The 20,804-nt window shown below is 50.8% G+C and overlaps 1 pseudogene across 1 annotated transcript; it reads right to left on the minus strand.

Moving 5' to 3' along the window:
• Positions 1 to 2,802: 2,802 nt before the first annotated feature.
• On the minus strand, positions 2,803 to 9,663 carry LOC112611958 (annotated as a pseudogene). Its single transcript, XR_003116795.1, has 2 exons — positions 9,441 to 9,663; positions 2,803 to 3,255 (listed from the first exon to the last, which is right to left on the minus strand). The product of XR_003116795.1 is annotated as an ATP synthase subunit g, mitochondrial pseudogene (transcript).
• Positions 9,664 to 20,804: the final 11,141 nt, after the last annotated feature.

Here is a 20,804-nt window from a genome sequence, read left to right on the forward strand (position 1 = left end):
GCCTCCCAAAGTGCTGGGATTACAGGCTTGAGCCCCCGCGCCCGGCCTGTTTTTTTTTTTTTTTTTTTGAGACGGAGTCTCGCTCTGTCGCCCAGGCTGGAGTGCAGTGGCCGGATCTCAGCTCACAGCAAGCTCCGCCTCCCGGGTTCACGCCATTCTCCCGCCTCAGCCTCCTGAGTAGCTGGGACTACAGGCGCCGCCACCTCGCCCGGCTAGTTTTTTTGTATTTTTTAGTAGAGACGGGTTTTCACCATGTTAGCCAGGATGGTCTCGATCTCCTGACCTCGTGATCCACCCGTCTCGGCCTCCCAAAGTGCTGGGATTACAGGCTTGAGCCACCGCGCCCGGCCTGTGTTAGTTTCTTATTACTGTTGTAATATTACTACGAACTTAGTGGTATGAAACAACATAAACTTATTATCTTAGAGTCCTAAAGGTCAGAGTCTGAATTCGGTTTTACTAGGCTAAAATCAAGGTATCAACAAGGCTGGTTTCTTTTGGAAGTTCTGGGTTTCAGTGATCACACAGCCTTCTCCTAAGTCAAATCTTCCTCTGCCTTTTTTTTTTTCTTTTCTTTTGTTTTTCGAGATGGAGTCTTGCTCTGTCCCCGAGGCTGGAGTGCAGTGGCATGATCTTGGCTCACTGCGACCTCTGTCTCCCGACTTCAAGCAATTCTCCTGCCTCAGCCTCCCGAGTAGCTGGGATTACAGGCGCGTGCCACCACGCCTGGCTAATTTTTGTAATTTTAGTAGAGATGGGGTTTCACCATGTTGGTCAGGCTGGTCTCGAACTCCTGACCTCATGATCTGCCCGCCTCAGCCTCCCAAAGTGCTGGGATTACAGGTGTGAGCCACCACGCCTGACCCCTCTGCCTCCTCTTATAAGTACCCCTGTGATTATATTTCGGGGCCACTGGAATAACTCAGGATAATCTCCTTATCTTGAGATTAATTTACAAAGTTCCTTTTGCCATGTAAGGTAATTTACTCCTCGTTTCCTGGGATTATGATATGGACATGTTTAGGTGACCTTATTCAGCTTCCCACACTGACATTTGCTGTCTCCAAGTGATAAGTGTGGAGATGGGTAGTTCACCTCATCCTGCCTGGGAGGTGGCTCCGGATCTTTTGATTCTCTTGGCTTCCTCTTGTGGTTTTAAGAGATTCCTGTGGAGCCCTAAGGAGTTAAGAGAACATGGAAAAATGGGCTTAACTGGCAGGAACAGAAACGGGTAAACAGGAGCAAATGTCCTGAGAAATGGGGTCAGCTGCAAATGGCTCACTTGCACGCAAGCATCATGTCTGCAAGCACTGAACCTGAGCAGCATGACCTTGTAAAACTTCCCTCTTGCTTCTTGGCAGACAGGCTTCCCTCTTCTTTTTTTTTTTTTTTTTTGAGACGGAGTCTCACTCTGTTGCCCAGGCTGGAGTGCAGTGGCGCAATCTCGGCTCACTGCAAGCACCGCCTCCTGGGTTCACGCTTTTCTTCTGCCTCAGCCTCCTGAGTAGCTGGGACTACAGGCCCCCGCTACCACGCTCGGCAAATTTTTTTGGATTTTTAGTAGAGACCGGGTTTCACTGTGTTAGCCAGGATGTTCTCGATCTCCTGACCTCGTGATCTGCCCGCCTCGGTCTCCCAAAGCGCTGGGATTACAGCCGTGAGCCACTGCGCCCGGCCCCAGGCTTCCCTCTCTGTCTTGCCCGTTGCTCCCTTGCAACATTTTCTCTCCATTTTCTCTAATAAATCTGCCTTTCTAAACTCATTACTGTCTTGGAAGATTCTTTTACCACCTGCATGCCAAGGCCTCAGGCAGCCATTTACCACGACATTTTGGTGGCCCACATAGGGACTCTCCCTACAGGAGACTCTCTCCCCTCTCCCTTCCTACTTGAGATCCCTGGTGGACAGTGTGTAAGTGTGTGGAGACAACTGAAGGTCTCTGGCCAGGGATACACTCTGGTGAAACTGAAAGGTGTCCTGGGAGGCTGAGGCGGGCAGATCACCTGAGGTCAGGAGTTCGAGACCAACCTGACCAACATGAAGAAACCCCGTCTTTACTAAAAATACAAAATTAGCCTGGCATGGTGATGCATGCCTGTAATCCCAGCTACTCAGGAGGCTGAGGCAGGAGAATCACTTGAACCTGGGAGGCGGAGATTGTAGTGAGCCGAGATCTCACCATTGCACTCCATCCTGGGCAACAAGAGCAAAAGTCCATCTCAAAAAAAAAAAAAAAAGAGAGAAACTGAAAGGTGCCCATTCAGAGGTACCTAACCACCACTACCTGCTCTGGAGAGGGACCTAAATTCACTTTCCTTTTTCAGCCTTCCAGCAACCAGCTCCCAGTAGCCCTCTGGTAATTGATGGCATCTGGCCAGGGCTGCTCCATGGTGTTGCTTGAACGCCAGGGGGTCAACGAGCTGGCTGCCTTGCCTGGAAGGGAGAAAGACTCTCTCCTATCCTTCTCTGGTCAAGAGTTCCAGAACTTTATGTGTGGTGCAGGTAGCAGTGACAGCTCATCTAGGGCAAATCCACACACGTTTTGAGTGACTTAGACCTTCTCACTCTAAATTCTCCTGTGAAGAGCTGGCCATCCTGCTCCAGATGTTTTAATCCAGGTGATCCCAAACAGCACCGCAACGGTGAGTCTTCCCTCAACCTCTTCCCCTCAGACCCTGGGCCAAGCACGCAGTTAATTCGTGCCTGGACTGACCTGGGACTGCCCACCCTAGTGGTCATCCCAGGGTAAGGCACCCTAGCTCTGGAGGTTTTTTATTTTTTGTTGTTGTTGTATTTTCTTATTTTATTCAGATAGCACTCTGATCACACATGGTCCAACAACACTCAAATAATAAATCAAATATAATCAGATGTTAAAGATTGGTCTTCAAACATCATAGTCAATGATGCCACACTTGCCTATGATCTCTCCAACATAAAACCACATCAACACCTCAGTGGCCACCAAACCATTCAGCACAGCTTCCTTAACTGTGAGCTGTTTGAGGCTACCAGTCTGAGCACTAATGACTATTTTCTTCAGGCTCTGAACAGCTGTAGGGATCTCAGCAGGGGTGGGAGGAACCAGCTCAACCTTGGCGTAGTACCAAAATGTGGCCAATCGAGGCTTCGAGTAAGTCACAACAGCGTTCACCAGCGCCGGGGTCTTCTCCACAAGGTTACGGACAAATTGGCCATGGCTCTGGGATGAAAAGTCCGTCGCCCCGAACGGCCGGTAGAGGTTTTTTCTTTTTTCTAGTTTATTTATTTATTTAGACACAGCGTCTTACTCTGTCACCCAGGCTGGAGTGCAATGGCGCCATCTGGGAGGTTTTTTCTAATAGGCAGGACGCCCCTTTAGAAAAATGCACCTCAGGGTCCTTTAGCAGATGTGAGTAGAGTACTTTTCGTGGTAGGATGCCCCAAGTGAAAATGTGGCTTAACTAGCCCCAAGCAACTTGGTTTCCCTGTCACACAATTGGACAGACCCTGTCTAGTCCCTCAGACTCACCTCTGGGCTGCATTCTTTTTTTTTTTTTTTTTTTTTTTTTTTGAGACGGAGTCTCGCTCTGTCGCCCAGGCTGGAGTGCAGTGGCCGGATCTCAGCTCACTGCAAGCTCCGCCTCCCGGGTTTACGCCATTCTCCTGCCTCAGCCTCCCGAGTAGCTGGGACTACAGGCACCTGCCACCTTGCCCGGCTAGTTTTTTGTATTTTTAGTAGAGACGGGGTTTCACCATGTTAGCCAGGATGGTCTCGATCTCCTGACCTCGTGATCCGCCCGTCTCGGCCTCCCAAAGTGCTGGGATTACAGGCTTGAGCCACCGCGCCCGGCCCTGGGCTGCATTCTAAAACATTGCAGGACCATGCGTGGTGGCTCACACCTGTACTCCCAGCACTTTGGGAGGCCGAGGTGGGCAGATCATGAGGTCAGGAGATCGAGACCATCCTGGCTAACACAGTGAAACCCCATTTCTACTAAAACAAAACAAAACAAAACAAAACGAAATTAGCTGGGCATGGTGGCGGGTGCCTTTAGTCGCAGCTACTTGGGAGGCTGAAGCAGGAGAATCGCTTGAACCCAGGAGGTGGAGGTTGCAGTGAGGTGAGATCGTGTCACTGCACTCCAGCCTGGGCGACAGAGCGAGACTCCGTCTAAAAAATAAGATAAAATAAGATAAAAAATAAAATACTGGAACAAATTTGACCCCCAAAGTCTCAAAAAGAAATGCTTAAATGCTTAATTTTCCTATGCAATGTGTCTTGCCTGCTTTACAAACTTCTGGGTCAGAAATTCAGGCCTCTGAATGAGACCCTTGCCCCCAGTACTGTTTTACAGCTCGACCTTTTCTGTCATAACTTCTGTAAATGGTCCGAAGTTCTTTATGTCCAGGATTTCATGACTGTCTCTCTGGATCCCAATCCCTGCCAAATCTGTCGAATGTGCTTGGCTAAATTATCTCGCCCCACTGACTCTTCTGACATTCTAGATAACCATTCCTTTATCCTCTTCTGCTTTTCCCAACCAGCCTCCCAAAATGCTGGGATTATAGGCATGAGCCACTGCACCCAGCCAAGAGGCCACCCCCGTGCATGTCACCTTCATGTTCAACTGTACCTACTCCATCTGTTCCTTGTCCCTCACCTCCTTGTCATCTCAACCTTGGATGTCATTTTCCAGTTCCGCCTCCTTTTCAGGGACCCTTGTCCCCATTCACATACTAGGTTGTGGGTCACTTATGATCCCACTTGAGCTCCAGACAAGGTTCTGCTGCTCTGAGACATGGCAAATGGAGATGTAGGAACCATCAGAGTCCATGTTCCTTTCCCAGTGTCTGACCTGTCTCAGCTAGAAGCTAAGGTTGTCTCCTTTAGCCAAGACCATTCCTGTTGCATAAAAAGATGGAGAGGACTTACCATTTTATTTAATAGCACTTGGCAGGACATTTATATGATCTTTACCATCTGTTGTACTCATGAGGAAAAGTCCTACCTCGGATCTCTAGCTCAATGATGGGCAGACGACGTTCATGCCCAGAACCCTCAGGAGTCTGGCCTGGGGAGAATGGCAGTTCCTGATGTTGATCCTAGATGGAGCTACCAAGAGGGAAACACTAGTAGGGAATGCTGTAATCATATGATTACTTGTTTAATTGAAGGCATGAAGAAGACTGCCATAAAACCAGTCAACTATGCCAAACTAAGAGAAGTAACACAGGGGGCAAATGAAAACCCAGCTCTATATTACTCCAGGTTGGCGGAAGCCATGAGAAAATATACTGTTATGGACCCTAAGAGCTGAAAAGGCCTAAGCATTTTGACTTTTCATTTTATTAGCCAGGCTTCTTCAGATATTAGACACAAACTGCAAACACCAGACCAAGAACCACAAATTCCATTCCCCACTTTGCTGGACACGGCCTTCAAGGTCTTTAAATAATAAGATAAAATTAGATAGCCTTGTTAAGATAAAAACAAGGAAATATCGCAGGCTGAATGGGATAGGAAAGATCAAGAAAGAGATAAGTGGCAGGTTCACCACATGGCTGCTGCCATTGCAAATTCTCTGCCTATCCCAAGGGCCCCAGGCCAGCCATCAGGATGGAGCCTAACAGCCACTAAGGAGCCCACTATCTGCTCTCACTATCATCAGCCAGGGCAAATCAGTTGGAAATACCCAAATCCTCCCCAGCCATATTCTGGTCCTCAGTGACCCTATCCTCACTGCAAACAGGCAGGGCATTGGAAACGGGACTGCCCCTCTCTGCCTTGCGCAGGAGGGCCATCACACAACCAGCAACCCCAGTTTGTGGGCCAGTTTGGGAGGATGGTAACCGCAAATGCCCCTACCTCTGTTCTTTGACTGAGAAACTTACGGAACTCAGAAGGCGGAAAGAGATGACTGATGGGGTCCAGAGGACATTCAGGCTCCTGTATTTATCGTCTCTATGGCTGAGCCTCAGGTATCCCTAACTGTGGCAGGGAATAAGATTGAGGGCTTTTTTGTTTTGTTTTCTTTGAGACGGAGTTTCGCTGTTATTGCCCAGGCTGGAGTTCAATGGCGCAACCTCGGCTCACTGCAACCTCTGCCTTCCGGGTTCAAGCAATTCTCTGCCTCAGCCTCCCGAGTAGCTGGGATTACAGGTGCCCGCCACCACGCCCAGCTAATGTTTTGTATTTTTAATAGAGACAGGGTTTCACCATCTTGGCCAGGCTGGTCTTGAACTCTTGACCTCATCATCCACCCACCTCGGCCTCCCAAAGGGCTGGGAATACAGGTGTGAGCCACCGCACCCAGCCAAGATTGAGTTTTTAATTTACACAGGAGCTACTTATTCAGCCCTAATTAGTGTTTTTGGTCCTGCCCTTTGGTGAAGGTAGGTGAGGGGGGAATGCTTTGAGTTGTCCTGGGGGAGGAGATTCTCCATTTCTGGTTTACAAGACCAGAGTATTGAATTATACTACAAGGACATTTTCATTTAAGTAGTTTATTTTCAGTTAGGGTAGCGAGTGGTGTAAGGGTGAGGAAGGTAGACAAGTACATGGTGGATGCTGTCTGTCCGATGGCAATAAAAGGATATTTGACTGGCTGTCCTCCAATTTATGTGAGTGGGAGCAGGTCAGCCACTAAGATTCAGAATAGCCATTGACTTAATGGCTGTAATATTATGCTTTGTTGTTTAGACGTGTTAAGTACGGGAATAACTGCTGGAATGAGAATGGAGAATATAAGGGCCAGTACGCCTCCTAGTTCGTTAGGGATGGATCATAAGATTGCATATGCAAACAAAAAGTATCGCTCTGGCTTAATATTGAGGGGGTTGGCTAAAGTGTAATTATCTGGGTCACTCAGGAGGTCAGGCGAAAATAGTACTAGAGTTATTAGAAGGAGGAGGAGAAAAATTAAACCTAGAATATCGTTGGTTGTGTGGTAGGGGTGGAAAGTGATTTTGTTGGGGTCTGATGAAACCCCTGAAGGGTCGTTAGATCCTGTTTCATGTAAGAATAGGACGTGAGGCCGGGCGCGGTGGCTCAAGCCTGTAATCCCAGCACTTTGGGAGGCCGAGGCGGGTGGATCACGAGGTGAGGATATTGAGACCATCCTTGCTAACATGGTGAAACCCTGTCTCTACTAAAAATACAAAAAAACTAGCCGGGCGAGGTGGCGGGCGCCTGTAGTCCCAGCTACTCGGAGGCTGAGGCAGGAGAATGGCGTGAACCCGGGGGGCGGAGCTTGCAGTGAGCTGAGATCGAGCCACTGCACTCCAGCCTGGGCGACAGAGCGAGACTCCATCTCAAGAAAAAGTCATTGGGGGCCGGGTGTGGTGGCTCATGCCTGTCATCCCAGCAGTTTGGGAGGTCAAGGCAGGTGGATCATGAGGTCAGGAGATTGAGACCATCCTGGCCAACATGGTGAAACCTAGTCTCAACTAAAAATACAGAAATTAGCTGGGTGTGGTGGAGCACACCTGTAATCCCAGCTGCTTAGGAGGCTAAGGCAGGAGAATCGCTTGAACTCGGGAGGTGGAGGTTGCAGTGAGCCGAGATCATGCCACTGCACTCCAGCCTGGTGACAGAGCACTCCAGCCTGGTGACAGAGCAAGACTCCGTCTCAAAAAAAAAAAAAAAAAAGTCATTGGTGACTGGGTGTGGGAGGCTGGCTGGGCAACATAGTGAGATCTCATCTCTACAGAATAAGTTAGCTGGGTGTGGTGTTGCACACCTGTAGTCCTAGCTACTTGAGAGGGTGAGGCGGGAGGATCACTTGAGTCCAGGAGTTTGAGGCTGCAGTGAGTCATGTGGCCACTGCACTCTGGCCTGGGGAACAGAGCCAGAGACTGTCTGAAAAAAAAAAAGAAAGAAAGAAAGAAAAGGGAAAAGATTGACATTGAAACAATTTAAAAAAATTTTTTTCAAGTTTCTTTTTTTTCTTTTTCTTTCTTTTTTTTTTTTTGAAAAAAGGTCTCGCTCTGCTGCCCAGGCTGGAATGCAAGTGGTGACATCATAGCTCACTACAGCCTTGATATCCGGGGCTCAAGTGATCCTCTAATCTCAACCTCCCAAGTAGCTGGGACAACAGGTGTGTGCCACTGCACTCAGCTGATTTTTTGTTTGTTTGTTTTTTGTTTTGTTTTTTTTTTTTTTTTTGAGACGGAGTCTTGCTCGGTGCCCCAGGCTGGAGTGCAGTGGCTCGATCTTGGCTCACTGCAAGCTCCGCCCCCCAGGTTCACCCCATTCTCCTGCCTCAGCCTCCCGAGTAGCTGGGACTACAGGCGCCCGCCACCACGTCCGGCTAGTTTTTTGTATTTTTTTTAGTAGAGACGGGGTTTCACTGTGTTAGCCAGGATGGTCTCGATCTCCTGACCTTGTGATCCGCCCGCCTCGGCCTCCCAAAGTGCTGGGATTACAGGCTTGAGCCACCGCGCCCGGCCTCAGCTGATTTTTTATATTTATAGAGACATGTCTCCCAATGTTGCCCAAGCTGGTTTTGAACTCGTGGTTCAAGCAGTCCTCCCGCCTCAGCTCCCCAAAGTGCTGGCATTATAGGCATGAGCCACTGTGTCTGGCTTGTTTATTCAAGTTTCAGTGATAACAAATGGCTATTGCAAAGAAAATTCAGATGGTATATATAAATTTATAAAGGAAAAAATGGGCAACCTCTTCTAATCCTTTCCCCAGAATTGTCAGCCTGGCATTTGTTTTTTAAGACCCTTTTCTGAACATAGGTAAAAATAATGTCTTAAAATTGTAACATTAGTGGAATCATGGTGGGTGAAGAGGGCTCCAGCATACTTTTTTTTTTTTTTTGAGACGGAGTCTGGCTCTGTCGCCCGGGCTGGAGTGCAGTGGCCGGATCTCAGCTCACTGCAAGCTCCGCCTCCCGGGTTCACGCCATTCTCCTGCCTCAGCCTCCCGAGTAGCTGGGACTACAGGCGCCCGCCACCACGCCCGGCTAGTTTTTTGTATTTTTTAGTAGAGACGGGGTTTCACCGTGTCAGCCAGGATGGTCTCGATCTCCTGACCTCGTGAGCCACCCGTCTCGGCCTCCCAAAGTGCTGGGATTACAGGCTTGAGCCACCGCGCCCGGCCAGCTCCAGCATACTTTTTTGTTCAGCATTATGGTGTAGACATCTCTCGCTGACATCTGGGTCGTGGCTACTGGAAGTGAGCTTCTCAGGCTCTGTAGGTGTCTGCCATGGGGGAAGGAAGGCCTTCCAGTGGAGGAGCCACCTGTTGGATCCCAGTACTGGCTGTACTGCAGCTGCTCCAGCCACTGTCTTGCCCTTCCAGTCTGTCCCCCACATCCCTCTTCCTTGTGTCCCTCAGACTGCGTCCTTCACTTGCTCAAATGCTCCCTGGGCACTGGTCTTCTGCTGTTCTCCTGTCCCTAGGGGCAGCCTTCCTTGCCTGGGACTGGTGACAGCCCTTTTTGCCATTTAACCCAGTCTGGCCTGAACATGGGTGCTCTTCTTCCTCTTGTCCAGATTCCCAGTGCCAGTCATCCTCTTGATGGCAAAGATGGGGAAGTTCAGGCTGTAGGTGCTCCCTGCCCGGTTTGCCAGCTGGTTAGGATGTGGAAGAGCCAGGGAAACTGTAGGGACAGTGTCCCCCACAACAGGTGGCCTTGCAGGGTGTCGGTGGGTGGAGGGTTGTGAGTGGTCCATGGCCCTGACTGGATGGGTATGAGTCTCAGGCAGATGGTGTGTGTGGCCTGAGCGAAGGCCAGGGAGGCTGGCTTCCTGCCCTGCCATGGTGGCTAACCCAGCATCCCTAGAACAGGAAGAGGTCATGATTATCAAGATGGAGGAGGATGAGGCTCCCCCACTGAATCCTGGACCCCTCTTCAATCCTTAGTCTCCGACCCTGCCACCTGGGCTTAGCAGGGACCCCGGCAGCACTTCCATAGCTTCCGCTATGAGGAGCAGTGAGCCCTTGAGAGGCCCTGGCCCAGCTGCATGAGCTGTGCCACCAGTGGCTGTGTCCTGAGGTGCTCTCCAAGGAGGGGCTGCTGGTACTGGAGCAGTCCTGGGTGTCCTGCCACCTGCCATCTGGGTCTGGGTGGAGTCCCAGTGCCCTGAGAGCAGTGAGGAGGCTATGGCGCTGGTGGAGGACTTCACCCAGATGTTGAAGACTGGTGAGCCACAGGGGTCCAGGGGTTGGCCCGAGGGGTAAGGGAATCTATGAGGGGTCACAGCTCATGACCCTGGGCCCTGAGTGCCTCCCTCAGTCTGCCTGGGCCCTCAATATCCCTGTCTTGGGGAGGAGGACCTAGAAGCTGTGACACATTTGGAGACTTCTGCAGCCTCTGAGCCCTCCAGAGGCATGAGCTTGAGGTTGATGTGACCCCCTCTCTCAGGGTAGACCAGGCTTCCTTTCCCATCCTTCTTTCCTTCCCCGCAAGGTCACCAAGTGCCTGCCATATGCCAGGCCCTACTGGTCCAGCAGGGAAAGACACTTGCATTCATGGAGCCTAGTCTGGTTGGAGAAATGGACCACGAGACCATCAGACACAGTGTAGGTATCCTTTCCCTGTAGGAGGTGGGGGGAGGAGGAGGTGCGCAAGGAGCCTGGCCTGGCAGGGAGCAGCTTTATAGTTTCCAGTGCCTAACATCCTCACTGTAAGCTTGGGTTCCACACATGTGTGTACGCATTTGTGCTTGCGAGGGGGTGACAACTACAAGATAGGAGAGAAGGTTGGTTACAGCCGCCATTCGCATTTGTTCCTCTGTTCACTCGATTACTCATGCATGACTGTGCAGTGTCTTCTGCCTACTTGATTCTCTGTCAGGAGGTAGAAACTATATCACTTCTTTAAAAAGTACACCTTTACCAAGTTATAGTTGACATACCAAAAAAGTATGCAATTCAGGGATTTTTAGTATATTCACAAGGTTGTACAACCATCACCACCGTTTACTACCAGAATTTAATTACAACCAAAAGAAACCTCATGCCCATTAGTAGTCACCCATCAGCCCCCTCCTCTAAGCTCCCGGCAATCACTAATCTGCTTTGTGTGTCTATGGATTTGCTTATTCTAGACATTTCATTAAATGGAATCACACTGTATGTGGCCTTTTATGTCTGGCTTCTCTCAGAGCATAATGTTTTCGAGGTTCACCCATGTTTTAACATGTCAGAACTTCATTTTTTTTTTTTTTTTTCTGAGACAGGGTTTCACTCTTGTTGCCCATGGCTCGATCTTGGCACACCGCAGCCTCCGCCTCTCGGTTCAAGTGGTTCTCCTCCCTCAGCCTTCCAAATAGCTGTGATTACAGGCATGGGCCACCACGCCCTGCTAATTTTGTATTTTTAGTAGAGATGGGATTTCTCCATGTTGGTTAGGCTAGTCTTGAACTCTCGACCTCAGGTGCTCCACCTGCCTCAGCCTCCCAAATTGCTGGGATTACAAGCGTGAGCCACCGCGCCCGGCCAGAACTTCATTTTTATGAGCAAATAATATTCCATTGTATGGATATGACCCATTTTATTTATTCATGTAGTCTTTGATCAGCATTTGGCTTGCTTTTGCTTTTTGGCTATTATGAATAATGCTGCTATGGATGTTCATGTAGACGTTTTTGTGTGGATGTTTGTTTTCATTTCTCTTGGTTGTATACCCAGAAGTGGAATTGCTGGGTCATATGGTAACACTATTTGACCTTTTGAGGAACTGCTAAGACACCACTTGTTTTTTTTTTTTTTTTTTTGAGAGGGAGTCTCGCTCTGTCGCCCAGGCTGGAGTGCAGTGGCCGGATCTCAGCTCACTGCAAGCTCCGCCTCCCGGGTTCTTGCCATTCTCCTGCCTCAGCCTCCCGAGTAGCTGGGACTACAGGCGCCTGCCACCTCGCCCGGCTAGTTTTTTGTATTTTTAGTAGAGACGGGGTTTCACTGTGTTATTAGCCAGGATGGTCTCGATCTCCTGACCTCGTGATCCGCCCATCTCGGCCTCCCAAAGTGCTGGGATTACAGGCTTGAGCCACCATGCCCGGCCAAGACACCACTTGTTTTAACAGAGGGAAGTTAAGGTTAAAAATGTTTCTGAGATATTGAAGGAGTAAAAAAGCACAAAAAGAACCCTAAGATGTCATGTTGGTAGGAACTGCAGGGAACAACATCCCTTCCTAGAGCTTTGTGAACAAAGGGAAGAGGTTGGGTTTAGCCTTTGAGAGAAGCTCAAAGGAGGGGAATGTGGTGATGGGGGCGCTGGGATCCAGATCCCTGGGGAGGTGTTGCTGCCGGCTGATGCTGGGGTCTCCATGGAGCCTTCATGAAGCTGATTCTACACATATTGGAAAAGCTGCAAACTGGCTTCAGCTACTGCTGAGGGGATTGAAAGCCTTAATTTTGCAGGACTGGGTTTTCCCTACACATGAATATGAGGGGCAGGTGAGACATCTTGGATGCACATATCTATGGTCCCTGTGGGGTGTTTTTTTTTTTTTTTGCTGTAGTGCTGGGCTCTATTTTCTCTCTCTCTCTCTCTCTCTCTCTTTCTCTTTCTGACAGAGTTTTGCTCTTGTTGCCCAGGCTGGAATGCAATGGTGTGATCTTGCCTCCCCACAACCTCTGCCTCCCGTGTTCAAGGGATTCTCCTGCCTTAGCCTCCCAAGTAGCTGGGATTACAGGCATGCTCCACCACATCCGGCTAATTTTGTGTTTTTAGTAGAGACAGGTGGCCTGCGCCTGTAATCCCAGCACTTTGGGAGGCTGAGGCGGGTGGATCACCTGAGGTCAGGAGTTCGAGACCAGCCTGGTCAACATGGTGAAACCCTGTCTCTACTTAAGATACAAAAATTAGAGGCATGGTGGCGCACACCTGTAATCCCAGCTACTCAGGAGGCTGAGGCAGGAGAATCACTTGAACCCAGGAGGTGGAGGTTGCAGTGAGCTGAGATTGCCCCATTGCACTCCAGCCTAGGGGACAAGAGCGAGACTTCATCTAAAAAAAAAAAAAAATTAGCCAGGCATGGTGGCGGGCATCTATAATTCCAGCTACTCGAGAGGCTCAGGCAGGAGAAGCACTTAAACCTGGGGGGCAGAGGTTGTGATGAGCTGATATCGTGCCACTGCACTCCAGCCTGGGCAGGTGGAAGAGCGAAACTGCGTCTCAAAATAATAATAATAATAATAATAATAATAATAATAATAGAGAAATAAATAAATAGGGATTTTGCATCATGACCACATGGGTATTGGAACAGCAGTCTACAGCAATCCCCATGGGTTGTGAATGATTAGGTCCACTCAGTCTTGAAACCATATGTTTTCTTTTTTTTTTTTTTTTTTTTTTGAGACGGGGGCTCGCTCTGTCACCCAGGCTGGAGTGCAGTGGCCGGATCTCAGCTCACTGCAAGCTCCACCTCCCGGGTTTACGCCATTCTCCTGCCTCAGCCTCCCGAGTAGCTGGGACTACAGGCGCCCGCCACCTCGCCCGGCTAGTTTTTTGTATTTTTAGTAGAGACGGGGTTTCACCATGTTAGCCAGGATGGTCTCGATCTCCTGACCTTGTGATCCGCCCGTCTCGGCCTCCCAAAGTGCTGGGATTACAGGCTTGAGCCACCGCGCCCGGCCAGAAACCATATGTTTTCAAGTATGCTCTGGTTAACATTTACATGAAGACTCCTGCCTTTGCTCTGTGTCCTTTTTTCTTTTTCTTTCTCTTTTTTTTTTTTTTTTTTGAGATGGAGTCTTGCTCTGTCACCCAGACTGGAATGCAGTGGCATAATCTCGGCTCACTGCAGCCTCTGCCTCCCAGTTCAAGCAATTCTATTGCCCTAGCCTCCTGAGTAACTGAGACTACAGGCGTGTGCCACCATGCCCAGCTAATTTTTTGTATTTTTAGTAGAGATGGGGTCTCACTATTTTGGCCAGGCTTGTCTCGAACTCCTGACCTCAGGTGATCTGCCCACCTCCACCCTGTGTCCTTACCTTGTCTCAGCTCTGCCCATTATTGCTGGTGCCCCTGATGCCCCCGCATGAGAGAAGGAGAGGGGCTGGCCCTGAGTGGGGGTGGGCTCTTGTGTTGCTGTCAGGGAGTCCAGGAGCGAGGGCTACTGAGCTCTTCTTGGTTGTCACCATCCCAGTGGATTTGGGGGTCCCAAAGACCACCTTCAGGTTTGATGATTTGCTAATAGGATTCAGAGAACTCAGCAAAACTGTTATACTCCTGGTTATAGTTTATTACAGTGAAAGGAAACATAAAAATTAGCAGTGGGAAAAGGTGCATAAGGCAGAATCCAGGAGCAACCAGGCGTGCGCTTCCAGTTCTCCTCTTGCAGTGGAGTTGTGTGGATAGCACTTAATTCTCCCAGCAATGATGTGTGACAACACACAGGGGGTACTGTCAACCAGGGAGGTTCACCTGAGCCATGGTGTCCTGGGTTTTCACTGGGGTCAGTCACACAGGCGTGGAGCATCCGCACGACTGAATGCAGTTACTAAGTCTCTCAGTCACACAGGCGTGCGGCATCCGCATGACTGAATGCAGTTACTAAGTTCTCTCAGTCACACAGGCGTGCGGCATTTGTATGACTGAATGCAGTTACTAAGTCTCTCACTCACACAGGCGTGGAGCATCCGCATGACTGAATGCAGTTACTAAGTCTCTCAGTCACATAGGCGTGCGGCATCCGCATGACTGAATGCAGTTACTAAGTCTCTCAGTGACACAGGCGTGGAGCATCCGCATGACTGAATGCAGTTACTAAGTTCTCTCAGTCACGTAGACGTGGAGCATCCGCATGACTGAATGCAGTTACTAAGTCTCTCAGTCACACAGGCGTGGAGCGTCCGCATGACTGAATGCAGTTACTAAGTCTCTCAGTCACACAGGCGTGGAGCATCCGCACGACTGAATGCAGTTACTAAGTCTCTCAGTCATGTAGACGTGGAGCATCCGCATGACTGAATGCAGTTACTAAGTCTCTCAGTCACGTAGGCGTGCAGCATCCGCACGACTGAATGCAGTTACTAAGTCTCTCAGTCACACAGGCGTGCAGCATCCGCATGACTGAATGCAGTTACTAAGTCTCTCAGTCACACAGGCGTGAGGCATCCGCATGACTGAATGCAGTTACTAAGTCTCTCAGTCACATAGGCATGCGGCATCCGCATGACTGAATGCAGTTACTAAGTCTGTCAGTCACATAGGCGTGCAGCATCCGCATGACTGAATGTAGTTACTAAGTCTCTAGCACCCCCCAGAGATCAGATGATGCAGCACTGGTCCAAGGCCCGCACCAGAAATCACACTGTTAGCATAAACTATCTGGTGTGAAAAAGACACTCTTAACAGGCAGATATTCCAAGGGCTTTGAGGTTACCTCCCAGGAGCAGGTCAAGGGCCAGACCTTTGTTTCGAACGTGCAGGGGTTGGACAACCTAGGCCTGCTGAATTTACCCTTTACTGTACACTTGGCTACAGCTGAAGGAAGCTTCTCATCTCACGATCATTTCCTTTGTTTCAATGACTTGTTTATCAGGGATTTTGGGTGTACTCTTGGATTGTGTTTGTGTGTGTGTGTGTGTGTGTATACCAGAGGGGATTGCATGTCAGCTAGGGACAGGGCATTCTGTGTGGTCTGGAGGGCAGGCCCATGTCCTGTCCAGCCACAATCCTAGGCCAATATCCTGGGACATTATGTGAGATGGTGCAGTGAACACTTAGGGACACTGGCCACATGTTGACTGGCCTGATTGGTTGGTTGGTCTAGGGGCCTGGCCCCTTTGTGCTTAGAGTACGGCTGAGGATACTAATGCTTCCCTCTCTCCTTAGCATTGACCTAGGCTCCTTCTGAGGACTGGCAGTCTGGAGACCTCGCAGAGGCTGCCAAACCTTTTGTGGATGGAGCTAAAGTGAACTGTTAGTCTAACAAGGTCAGAGATGCTACATTCTGCGGACACCCTGCACTCCCCAACCCCTCCTCACCCCAGGCCATGGAGGGGCAAGGGAGCATTTTAAGCAGCTGAGCCTGGTCTGCCCTTGCCCACCGCCACCAGCTCCTGGTTCTTAGGGTTTGTCCTTCGCAGGCTCATGCCATTTGAATAGTGGAGGAGGTGTTTGTCCCTGTGTCTTGGGACTCCAGGTCTCAAATTCACAGGCACAGGAGCCAGCCTGGGGCCAGAAGAAGGCAGAAGTGACCAGGTGGTGCTGCCAGATCTCAGCTGCTTTTGACTGGGGCAAACAGTGATGCAAGGAAAGCCTGAATCCAATTTTTTACTGTTGGCACGCAGGTCACATTTTTTTTTTTTCTTTTGAGATGGAGTCTTGCTCTGTTGCCAGGCTAGAGTGCAGTGGCGCAATCTCGGCTCACTGCAACCCTCTCCTTCCAGGTTCAAGTGATTCTCCTGCCTCAGCCTCCCAAGTATCTGGGATTACAGGTGCCCACCACCACGCCTGGCTAATTTTTGTATTTTTAGTAGCGATGGGGTTTCACCATCTTGGCCAGGCTCGTCTTGAACACCTGACCTCATAATCTACCTGCCTCAGCCTCTCAAAGTGCTGGGATTACAGGTGTGAGCCATCGCACCCAGCCCAGTTCACAATTTAAAACAGTCTCAGGCAGGCCCAGAGGATGTCTCTGTGTACTGTGTCCACCATGCCAGCCTGCAGTGTGTGTTGGGGGGCTGGGGTTCCTGGTACCTTGGCTGTGCCTCCCGGGCTGGCTTGGATCTTGGCTTTGCTTTTGTCAGGCTCTGTGTAGCCCCAGCCCCAACCCCAGCAGGCTTGTCTCACTATCCACCCTTGGGCTCTGCCTGACTTTCCAAAAGTGGGTTTTCTTTGATTAATTTATTTATTTCTGTTGCCCAGAGATAGAAAGAAATATACTAATTATTATCTGTCTTCCCATTTTATTATTGATTTATCCACTTTTGGAGACAGGGTCTCACTCTGTCACCCAGGCTGGAGTGCAGTGGCACAATCTTGGCTCACTGCAACCTCTACCCACTCCCCCCTGCCACCCTCAACCTAGGCTCAAGCGGTCCTCCCACTTCAGCCTCCTGAGTGGCTGGAACCACAGGTGTGCACCAAAATGCCGGCTAATTTTTAGTATTTTTAATAGAGCCAGGGTCTCACCATGTTGCCCTGTCTGGTCTCAAACTCCTGATCTCAAGCAATCCACTGGCCTCTGCCTCCCGAAATGCTGGATGACAGACATGAGCCACTGCACTGACCCTATTTTATTTTTTTAATTTATAAATTTAATATATGTATATCATAAAATAATTTTTAAAGAGGCATATAAAGTTATGGCCTCACACCCAGTCTCCTCTAGAGGTAGCCACTGCTAACTGTTGTCCGTCCTCCTTTCTCACATGTGCATATGTGGTACACACATATATGTGTGTATGAATGTAGGTGCATAAATACTTCCAAAGGAAGCCCCACTAATGCTCCAGGCCCTACTGTTTTCACTCTTTCTCATGGGGGCCCTTCTAGTGATGTGAGCAACTTCCCCTTTTCTTTTTAGAGGATCCATAGGAGTCAGTTGCCCAGCCTAGCCAGGACATGTGGGTTGCTGTCTGTTTCTTACCCTAGAACACACACCCTTGCCCTGTCTGCCACTCCTCTTTGCACCCTCTGCCATTCAGGCCTGCCTGTACTCTGAATCCCCTCACGGCCTTCAGCCCCTGGACGTCCCTGGAGCCCCTGCTTGGGTACTGAGCACTGTGTAGGGGTGTTACACACCCAGTCCTCCCAATAGCCCTATGTGGTTGCCCCAGTTGGCCAGGGAAGGGAGCTAAGGTGGGTCGTGGCAAACAGCTCACATCCCATTTGCCAGCTAGACTTGCCTTGATATAGGAAACCTTCAGTGCAGCCTTCCCAGGGGTGGCTCTGCCCTGTGAGGTAGATATCAAAGCTTGTCTGTCACAGTACACTCATCTGTTTGTGGTCCTGGCAGGTAACCCAGGAAGGAGAGAGGGATCTGCTCACAGACACTGACTAAGCATGCATGAGAAGGAGGGCAGAACAGCTGAGGAGCATTCTGGGGACTCCTGCCAGGTGAGCAGTGACCACAGCCTGGCCTTCCCTTCCCTTGACTGCCATTCTTGGACCTTCCTGAAACCCTGCAAGGACTGGGAACTCTTACGGTGGCCCTGCCCAGATCTACCTCAGAGCCACCCTCACCAGGTGTCCTGTGTGAGTTACTGGCATTCCCGCAACTTTGAGAGAGCAGCCAGGGCTGCTTTAGTGTAAATCTCTTCACAAATCAAGTGCGAAAGCAGAGTTCTGGGAGATCCTGTTAGTGGAAGAAACAAGGTGCCTGGCCTGCCCCCTGGTGGAGTGACACATGAGAAACTGGTCTGGTGGCTGCTTCTGGGCCCTGTGATAGGAGGGACACACTTCCCTGTCCTGGTTCTCCTGCAGTTGATCGGGGTTATTTTCCATGCTGCGTATTACCTTTAAAAAGAAACCTTCAGGTCAGGTGTGGTGGCTGGCACCTGTAATCTCAGCTCATTGTTTATGGTGCCAACCTGGATCTTTGGAGAGGCCAAGGAGTAGGTGACTTGGAACCCTGATGGTCAGTGTAGGGGGCAGGGAAAGCTTATACAGTCCTAGTGTGTTTACAGAAGCTTGCTGCATTCCTGAGAGTGAAGTTAGTTTAGTGCATGGGGCAAACGTCCAGTGGGAAGTGAGCCTTGTGACCCTAATATGGCCCGAATCTGCTCCCTAAAGAGAGAGACTTGGTAAATTATCTTTACCAGGTGTTACCCAAGCCTGTCAGTACTCCCCACCAGTAAGCCTTGTGTCCGCATTTTACAGCGTGGGTCAGGGCTGGGGCCCTAGTGGCAGCAGTTGCTGAGATCAGCGGGCTCAGTAGCACGAACACAAGTACCCCCTTGCGATGTCTGGACGACACCCGCTCCACCGTCTGAAGGGGCCGCTGAGCGCCCGCAATTACCGAGGCATCAGGTGGGACCGCAAGGCCATCAACCTGTAGGTGAAGCTCCAGGCGCTGTGGCGCTTTGAAGCCGGAGAAAAGCTCAGTAGAATCGGGAAGGCGCTGGGGCTGTCCACCTCCACCTTGGCCACCATTCGTGACAAGGAAAAGATCTGGGCGAGTTCCCAGGCGGCCACATTGCAGGCGGCCACCAAGTTGAGGCGTAGCCTCAGCCTGATGATAGACAACATGGAGCAGCTGCTGAGTGTGTGGATGGAGGACCAGAGCCAGCGTAATGTGCAGTTCAGTGTGGTGCTCATTCAGGAGAAAGTCCATGGCCCATTCAAGAACCTCAAGCAGGGCCGGGCTCGGTGGCTCAAGCCTGTAATCCCAGCACTTTTGGAGGCCGAGGCGGGCAGATCACCAGGTCAGGAGATCGAGACCATCCTGGCTAACACGGTGAAACCCCGTCTCTACTAAAAAAAAATACAAAAAACTAGCCAGGCGAGGTGGCGGCGCCTGTAGTCCCAGCTACTCGGGAGGCTGAGGCAGGAGAATGGCGTGAACCCGGGAGGCGGAGCTTGCAGTGAGCTGAGATCCGGCCACTGCACTCCAGCCCGGGTGACAGAGCGAGACTCCATCTCGAAAAAAAAAAAAAAAGAACCTCAAGCAGGAGCAGGGCAAGCGCGCCTAGCCCGAGAGCTTCGGGGCGAGTCGAGGGTACTTCGCCGGTTTCAGGGCGCGCCACGGCTTGAGTAGCATCCGGGCCAGCGCCCCGCCGCACGTGGGGACCGGGAGGCTGCGCACAAGAACCCAGCGCTAACGCGCAGGTTGATCCCAGAGGGCGGCTACACACCCTGGCTGGTGTTGAACATGGAGAAGCCCAGGTTCTTCTGTAAGCGCCTGCCGAGAGGACGTTCATTTTCCTGTGGAAGATGAGTCGGCCCCTGGGTCAAAGGCGCCGGAGACCTCCTGACCCTGCTGCTCGGTGGCAACGCGGCCGGAGACTTCAAGCTGAAGGCCCTGCTGGGGTACCCGTCGGAGAACCCGTGTTTCCTCAAGGGCTCCTCCAAGTCCAACCTGCCCGTGGTGCGGTGCTCGCACAGGAAAGCCTGGGTAACCATGAGCCTCTCCCAGGAGTGGTTCCTGCACTTCTGCCCCACAGTGGAGAGGTGCTGCACCCAGCACGACCTTTCCTACAAGGTGCTGCTGATCCTGGACAGCACTCCCGGCCACCCTGGGAACTTGGAGGACCCCTTGCACCACATGCGCATGGAATACCTGCCAAGATCACCACGGCTTTCATCCAGCCCATGAACCGGGATGCAGCGGCCCTCTCAAGGCCTGGTACCTGCGGAGGATCTTCTGCCTGCTGACGGCCAAGGCGGACGGCCCAGACTGGCAGGCGACAGTGAGGGACTTCGGGAAGGACTACACCGTCCGCGACACTGTCTACAGTATCTCTCAGTCCGAGCCCCAGGAGGAACTCCCACCAGCTGCTCTGTTTTTTTTTTTTTTTTTTTTTTTGAGATGGAGTCTCACTCTGTTGCCCAGGCTGGAGTGCAGTGGCCTGATGTCGGCTCACTGCAAGCTCCGCCTCCTGGGTTCACGCCATTCTCCCGCCTCAGCCTCCCGAGTAGCTGGGACTACAGGTGCGGCCACCACACCCAGCTAATTTTTTGTATTTTGTAGAGACAGGGTTTCACCATGTTAGCCAGGATGGTCTTGATCTCCTGACCTCGTGATCCGCCTGCCTAGGCCTCCCAAAGTGCTGGGATTACAGGCGTGAGCCACCGACTGATCTTTTTTTTCCCCTAAATTTCAGATGGAATAGCGCTCTGTCGCCCAGGCTGGAGTGGTGCAGTGGTGCGATCTCAGCTCACTGCAACCTCCGCCTCCCGGGTTCAAATGATTCTCCT

The sequence above is a fragment of the Theropithecus gelada genome, chromosome 19 (genome assembly GCF_003255815.1).
Source record: "Theropithecus gelada isolate Dixy chromosome 19, Tgel_1.0, whole genome shotgun sequence".
Classification (NCBI taxonomy): Eukaryota; Metazoa; Chordata; class Mammalia; order Primates; family Cercopithecidae; genus Theropithecus; species Theropithecus gelada.